We start from the raw sequence: 8,640 nt of genomic DNA, 5'->3' as shown, positions 1-8,640 counted from the left end.
CAGTCTTGAACACTGGCTGGTTCCAGAGTCTTCAAAATACATTCTGCCCATTCCCATAGATGCTCCTGGACGGCGCGTCCATGAGATGCTGAGCGGAAGGGGTGAGGGTGTCTGCCTTCGCTCCTCACCCCCACCCTCGGGAATCCGGGAACCCGTCATCCAGGGCGAATCCAGCTCCAGCTTTGGGCTGGGGACGGGCTGCTGCCCTCCAAGGCCCACATCCCCAGCGGGTCCCCAGGGCCTCTGTCTCTGCAGGGGTGGATGGTGGTCTTTGGAGTCTTTAAGATGAAGAGGGGGTTTCTGAAGAAAGGAGGGCTCTCAGCAGACCCCCTAAGCTCAGGGTGGGCAGTGGAATCCAAGTGCCTAACAACCGATTAGGAGAAAAGTCTCCCTGGAGAGGCGGTCGGCATCCTGTCCTGTGAGGTGTCAGCAACACCAGGTGCTGAAGCCCGGGGCTCAGCGCCAGCACTGGCACAGCAGTCACATGCCCTCTCCGAGCCTGGTGTCCTAATCTGTCAGACAGGGATGGCAGTGGTCCCTGTGGGGTCATGTATGACTCAGGGGCTCAGGGGTGTTCCCTACCTGGGCACCTGGCGCAGGGTCCACCCTGCCATCCTGGACGGACCCCCTGGGGGAGCCCTCAAGAGCAGAGCCTGGGAGGGAGGGAGGGAGGAACTCGCCGTCACACCCGTTCCTGGAGAGACCCTGGGCGGAGGCGGGCAGGCGGCGGGAGGCGGGGTGACAGCCGAGAGGGCCCCAGTGATGGAACCGGAGACGCGGAGTGTGTGTGCCCCCTCGGACACAGTTAATGCGCTTTGGTGATCGAAGCCAACAGCCACTCCCACTTTTTTACGGTGAATTATAATATTTGGTTCTCAATGGTAAACCTATTCTGCGTACCTGGGGTAAACCCTAAGTGGTCAAGATGCACTGCCTTTTCTAAATATCACTGCTTTGCATTGGATAAAGATTTTGTTAAGGATCTTTGCCTCTCTATCCATGGGGGGTGTTTGTGTTGTCTCCTCGATGTGTCTGTGTCCACTTCGGTTATCAGGCTAAAGCTGGCCTCTGCTATTTTTCTGAAGGGGTTTGTATAGACTCCGTATTATCTCCTTTTTTACCCCTCGATTTCTGTCTGTCATTCCTGACCTCTCAGAGACCAGCCTCTCCATGGACCTGACGTTCGACTCATGACTTGGGATGGGGGTGGGGTGCGGGGGGTTACGACTTCCTAAGTCCTCCACCTGCCTCGTCTCGCTGAAGCCTCATGACGACCTTAGCCCTATTTTACAGGTGAGGAGACTGAGGCTCAGAGAGCAAAAGTCATTTCTCCAAGGTCATCAGGTAGGACGTGGCAGAGTCAGGGCTGGAACCCAGGCTGCAGTGGCCTCAGAGCAGAGAACCCTCTGGAAAACAGAAACGCAGAGCACCCACCAACCTTGGAGGGAGGCTGGACTGGTGAAGCGGCAGGTACAGGGGTGGGTTGGCTTTTTTCTTTTTTTAACAGAGTCAAATCCCACTGTGCTGGACGGCAGCTCGTGTTGTCTGAGGTCCACCTCGGCCGGACTCCGTGGGTCCCGCCTGGACCAGATGTTGGGTATGGTGGGAACAAGGCCCCCCCCCAGCCCCTGAGTAGCCCCCAAAGCTCTCCCTCAGTGTGAGGCGGCCCCCCCCACTTCCTTGCTCCAACCCACATCCTCCCCCAGCCCTGTGGGCCCCCACCTGCTCCTCCTGGAGCCTGGAGTTGGTCCTGAACTTGCGCAGTGCCCTCCTGCCTCCTGGCACCACCCCCTCGCCACCCCCAGCTGCCATGGCCAGTGCGATCACTTCCCAGAACACAGAAGCCTACCTGCGTTTCTTTTCCTCTTTCGAGGTCACATGGTTGGAGGGCCGAGGGGGCTCAGAGACAGGCTAGGGGGCGGTTTGAGCTGGGTGGTCTCGAGGAAAGAGCACACACATGGGAGTCAGACCCCCGGGTTCAAATTCCGGCACTGACAAGTCGCTGAACCCTTCTGAGCCTCAGTCTCCCCCTCTATAAAATGGGGTGATGCTTACCTTGTACAGTGTGAGGATTAAAGCTAGAGCATCCAGAGCACTCAGCCCTGGGCCCGGCACACAGAGGGGTTGAGAAAGGAAGACAGAGCTGCTCGGGCCACACATACCCCCAAAGGACCATGCGTCCCCGCCGGGCACTTGGGGACAGGGCAGGATGCTTCGGGGCTTGGATGGGCAGGGGTCAGCGGGGACTGGAACCTGGAGATGGGCACCTACCCAGGTCATGGTGGGCCCAGTGGCCTCTTTTCACAGATGGAGACACTGAGGCCCAGGAAGGGTGTCAGGGCCACACCAAGTGCCCCAGGCACTATGGAGCCTGGCCTGAACCCCCCCAACCCCGGGCTTCCTGGCTTCAGGCTATGGGTGGGCAAAGGGGATGTGAACTGACCCCCCCCACCCTGAGCTGTCACGTGTCCCCTCCATGCTGTCCCAACCCTCCTTCCAACAGAGCTGGGGCTCGGGGCTGAGGAGGTCACCTCTGACCTGGCTCTGCATCTTCGTAGTGTCTCTATTTGGTCCCCAGTAAAGTTCTCAGTTGTCAAAATAAAAAGCAGGAAATTGGGGTTCTGAAGACCCCCAACAGCTATTGCCCGGCGCTGGTGCAGCTGGGGTGGGAGAAGCCCACTCCCAAGAACACGCTACCGTGGGTGCTAACCGGCTGCATTGTGCCCTCACCCCCACCAAAACATTCATATGTCGAAATCTCAACCCCCAGGACCTCAGAATGTGACTGTATTTGAAGATAGGACCTTTAAAGAGGCAATTAAGTTAAACTGAGGTCATTAGGGTGGGCCCTAATCCAATAGCACAGGTGTCCTTATAAGAAGCATAGCTGGACACAGACACATAGAGGGAAAACCATGTGAAGACACAGGGAGAGGACGGCCCTCTGCGAGCCAAGGAGAGAGGCCTCCATCTCAGACTTCCGGCTTCCAGAACAGTGAGGAAATACGTTTCTGTTGTTAAAGCCACCCAGTCTGTGGTCCCTCATGGTGGCAGCCCTGGGAAACTAATACGTGGGTTTATTAGGTCAGCTGGCCATCACCTGTCACCTGGAAGAGGGCAGCTCGGGGGAGAATGGGACACAGGCCAGGTGAGTTGCGGGTAGGTCTGCTCTGGGGCCAGCCACACCAGGCTGCTTCTGGGCGATGTAGGGAGACCACTGAGCTAAGAGCTGCCCTGGGGGCGTGGGCATCTACCAAGACACCATCACTGAGCCCCTGCCTGGGGGAAGCCATTTCCCAGATGAGGCAACTGGTCCAGTTCAAGGTCCCTGTGTCCCCAGCCCCTGCCCTGCCTGGGGAAAAGTCCAGAAAGGGCAGGAGAAGGGGACAGCAGGAGCTAGAAAAATGCAGAAACTCCCGGATCAGCCGCCATCTGGTTCCAGGAGGAGAAAGAACATCTGGCTGCAGCTCTGGGCCCCAGTGTTTACGTAACCCACGTGCAGGCACACGTGTCTGCCAGGCAGGCAGGCGAGGCTGGGGCCCTGGCCACGCTCCACCTGACCTTCCCCTTGGGAAATGGGCCTCAGAAGAAGAAGGCTGCCGTGGTGATCGTGGACCGCAGCGCCTGGCACGAGGTGACAGTCAGAGAGCCCTCCCGCGCTCCCCACCACCCCCAGAGCTCGGGCACACTCGCGTGCGTGCACACACACAGGCGGTCTGGCTGGCTGGCCTCAGTGTTCTCACATGTACAATTACGTGCACGAGATCTCCAAGCTTCCTTCCAGCTTTAATGTCCTGTAACGTGCATGTACGTGAACACTTCCACATCCGACACTTCATGTGCTTCTGTGTACACACACGTAGATGCAATTTGGAAACACATACATGATCACCTTCGCACACAGATACTTTTATACATTCACTTAACATACCAAAGGTTTCACAGCCACGCACCGGCTCACACACACAGTGAAGTCTCTACACCTGCGTTCTGCTGTGCACGCACCTTGGTGTCTATGTACACACCTGGCCTTGCATACGTTTATGCACACACGTGTGTGTTCTTGCACAGTGTACACACTTAGACACTTGCAAGTTCTCTGCAAGCCCATGTTTACAGGTATCAGGCTTGCCAGATTTAGAAAATAAAAATAATACAGGATGCAATCTTTTGGACATACTTATACTAAAAATCTGTTCATTTATCTGACATTCATATTTAACCAGATGTCTGTATTTTATCTGGCAACCATAACATGTATACATTCGTACACACACACACACACGCACACACGCACACAGAGACACAAATTCATGAAGCCATCATGAGGCCCAGCCCAGGACATGCTGTTTCCCTGGGAGAATTTCTAAGACCTTCTCTTGATCTGGTAATTAGAGCCACAGCTGCTCCTCTGGCCACAGCGCAGCTCCAGGCCCCCAGTTACGGCTTTCAATAGCCTGGCCCAGGACTCAGCTTCCTGGTGGGAAAAGGAAGGGCTTCCAGCAGGAGTGGGGGGCTTGCTGGGACCCTGGGAAAGCTCCTCTCACCAACAGCTCAGCCGTGAGATGTGGCAGCAGCGGCCAAGCCCTGGGAAACCCCACCCCGACCCGAAGCCCGGGGCTGGGCCTCAAGGAGGGACATCCAGCTGGGGTCAGAGATGCAATCTGAGCCCCTGAGGCCAGCCTGGCCTCATCCCCATCCGGTGCTGCTTCCACTGCTGGGGGACAAGTCAGGGCAAGTGTGTCTTGAAATCCTGATTCCTCAGCTTAAATCCTTCAAGAAAGTTTTGTAGAGGGACGGGGACCAGCAAGGTCCTAGGAGGGGCTTAACTCAGGGAGAGGGGGTCCTGGGGGAAGACACAGACCTGCCCCTCCACATGTGACCTGGGCAGCCTCCCCGCCTCCTCCCTCGCAAGAGAGGAATTCTAGTCCTGAGCCCCGGGCCAACAGATGTGTGATGAGTCTCCTGAGAGTCTCGCAGAGAACAGGATGAATTTCTTTAAGGAAGTATCTGGTTATCATGTTTTTTGGTTACATAAGAAGACATTTTCATTATTTCATGACAAATACAGGAAAACCAAAAGCAAACATTTTTTGCTTATTCCTTGCAGACGTTTTTCTTCGCGTTCATAAAAACAGAGACGTATTTTGACAAAAAAGCCATTATACGCCATAGTTTTGTGACCTGCTTTTATCATTTATTAACATATTGTGAACATCTTCCTGCACCAATAATTCAACATCTCCATCTTGACTGATAGCAGCCTCAAGTGATTCCTTGTATGGAAGAGACTCTTTTTTTTCTTTTTAAATTATTTATTTATTTATTTATTTATGGCTGTGTTGGGTCTTCGTTTCTGTGCGAGGGCTTCCTCTAGTTGCGGCAAGTGGGGGCCACTCTTCATCGCATTGCGCGGGCCTCTCACTATCACGGCCTCTCCCATTGCGGAGCACAGCCTCCAGACGTGCAGGCTCAGTAATTGTGGCTCACGGGCCTAGTTGCTCCGCGGCATGTGGGATCTTCCCAGACCAGGGCTCGAACCCGTGTCCCCTGCATTGGCAGGCAGATTCTCAACCACTGCGCCACCAGGGAAGCCCCGGAAGAGACTCTTATTTGATATTTAGATTGCTACCAGTTTGTTTGTTTGTTTTTAATTGCAGTGCAATTCACATAACATAAAATTAACCAATTTAAAGTGTACAGGGGACTTCCCTGGTGGTCCAGTGGTAGAGAATCCACCTTGCAATGCAGGGGATGCGGATTCAATCCCTGGTCGGGGAACTAAGATCCCACATGCCGCTGGGCAACTAAGCCCACGTGCCACAACTACTGAGCTTGCGCCCCTCAACTAGAGTTCGTGTGCCGCAAACTCCAGAGCCCACGTGCTCTGGAACCCGCACGCCACAACTAGAGAAGAGAAGAGAAAACCCGGGTGCCACAATTAGAGAGAAGCCCGCACACCACAACGAGAGATCCCGCATGCCTCAGCGAAGATCCCGTGTGCTGCAACCAAGACCCGGTGCAGCCAAAAAAATAAATTAAAAAAATAAAGTGTACAATTCAGTGGCATTTAGCACATTTGCAAGGTTGTGCAACCACTGCCTCTGTCTAATTCCAAAATATTTTCATCATCCAAAAGGAAATCCAGGACCCATCAAGCAATTGGTCCCCGTCCTCCCTCCCCCCAGCTCCTAGAAGACATCAGTCTGCTCTCTGTCTCTATGGATTTGCTTGTTCTGGACATTTCATGTGAATGGAATCATAGACTATGTGACTTCTAGTGTCTGGCTTCTTTCAATTAGTGTAATGTCTTCAAGGTTCATTCATGTTGTAGCCGGTATCTGTACTTTGTTCCTTTTTATGACTGAATAATATCCCATCGTGTGGACAGACCACAATTCGGCTATCCGTTCCTCCCTTGATGGCCATCTGTATTGTCTGCCTCTTTTGGCTGTTGTGAACAATGCTGCAATGAACATTTGTGTATTTGCTGAGAACCTGCCTTCAGTTCTTTCTGGCACATGCCTCAGAGTGGAACTGCTGGGTCATTGGTAATTCTATGTGTGATTTCTGGAGGAACTACCAAAGTGTTTTCCACAGTAGCTGTGCCAGTTTACATTCCCACCAGCAGTGTAGGAGGGTTCCTGTTTCTCTCCACCCTCGCCCACACTTGTTATCTGTTGTTTCATCATAACTATTCCTAGTGGGTATTGAAGTGGACCCCAGATTTTCTGCAAATATGAGTCATGCAGGTATAACCCTTCTCTGTACCTCTCTGAACAGAACCGCTGCCTTATTTTGTGTTGAATTTCTGGCAGTGGAATTGCTAGACCCAGCAGTGTGTGTGTGTGTTTGTATGTGTGTATAATTCTTTGAAAGGTTTTTGGTATTACCAAACAGATCACCAGAAAAGTTTCACCAACTTACTCTTTCTCTAGTAGGGTAAGAAAGTGATCACAAAAAGAGTTCTCTCTACCTTTATAACCATGTCAATCTGATTGTAAAAGTTTATATTCCCTTGTTTTCTTTTTGCCTCCCACAATCACTGTGCTAAGGAAACTGCTATAGGCTGAATTGTGTCCCCAACCCCAAATTCATGTGTTGAAACCCTAACTCCCAGGACCTCAGAATGTGACTGTATTTGGAAATAGGACCTTTTAACATGTGATTAAGTTAAAATGAGGTATTTAGGGTGGGCCCTAGTCCAATATGACTGGTGTCCTTATAAGCGAGGCACGTACACACACAAAGGCCACGTGCAAGCCGAGGAGCGAGGCCTCAGGAGAAACCAAACCTGCCGACACCTTGATCTTACACTTCCAGCCTCCAGAACGGTGAGAAAGTAAAAATTCTGTTATTTAAGACACCCGGTCTGTGGCATCTTGTGATGGCAGCCCTGGCAAACTCATACAAAGACTAAACCTTTTCTCTTAAGCTTGTTAGCCGTTTGTATTTGTTCCTTGTGAATTGCCCACCCCATCACCTGCCTTTCCCTTGTTAAGGAGTCTAAAGTGTGCTGAAGGGCCCTCACCTGGGCAGGTCAGCAGCCTACCACGCTGAGAGCAAGGTCACACTGGTGAACAAAAGCAGAAGTCCCTGGAGGGAGGTGGCCTCTCCTGGAATGTGGAGAACAGGGCAGAGCACGGGCTTTCCAATTATTAGAAAACTAAGGAAGCCCAGGTCCCACCTGCAGAGGGTTAGATGTAATTGGTCTGGGGTGTGGTCTCCAGAGGGTAATTTTTTTTTCAAGCTCCCCAGGTGATTCCACTACAGGCAAAGTTGAGAACCATCAACCCTAACCTCCAGGACCCTCAGCTGGAAAAGCCAATGGCGTCCATCTCGGGTATGGTCTGAGCCTCTGAGCCTTTAGTCCAGGCAGGTTTGGGAAGATCTGGGCACCTAACTCTACCGTCCCCACTGTGCATGAGAAGGAGGGAAGGATTGCCCCCGGAAACTGGTTTGTGTGTATCCTGCTTGTGCAAGACGTGCTACTGCCAGAGGCGCTGGGCTGTTAGTTCAGTCGTGTTTGCTCCTGCAGGTGAACCTAAACACCGGCTTTGGGTCAGCAGGCCTGGGCTGCAGCACTGACTTCCCACCAGTGTCTGCGCAACTTTGGGCAAGTCTCTTGACGGCTCAGATCCTCAGTTTTGGCATCTCTAAAATGGGGGGAACGGGGTTGCTTTGCGAATCGGCTGCCCCAGAGAGTCTCCATCCTTGGACATAACTCTTGGACATCTCAGGTGGGTAAGTAGGTCAAGTCTCTTCAAATTCCTTTATTAACGATTTACAGTCCTCAGCATATGTCTTTAACCTCCTTGGTTAGGTTTATTCCTAAGTGTTTAATTTTTTGCCGGTGATTTTAAAAGAGTTTTTTTTTTTTTTACATTCCCTTTCTGATATTTCATTGTTAGTGTAAAGAAACGCAACCGATTTCTGTATGTTAATTTTTTTTTTTTTATAAATTTATTTATTTATTTTATTTATTTTTGGCTGCGTTGCGTCTTCGTTGCTGCACGTGGGCTTTCCCTAGTTTCAGCGAGTGGGAGCTACTCTTGGTTGCGGTGCGCTGGCTTCTCATTGCAGTGGCTTCTCTTGTTGTGGAGCACGGGCTCTAGGCGCACGGGCTCTAGGCGCACGGGC

The sequence above is a fragment of the Balaenoptera physalus genome (genome assembly GCF_965194825.1).
Source record: "Balaenoptera physalus genome assembly, chromosome: 7".
NCBI classification, from domain to species: domain Eukaryota; kingdom Metazoa; phylum Chordata; class Mammalia; order Artiodactyla; family Balaenopteridae; genus Balaenoptera; species Balaenoptera physalus.
The sequence above is the reverse complement of the archived record's forward strand: the minus strand, read 5'-3'. Positions refer to the sequence as shown.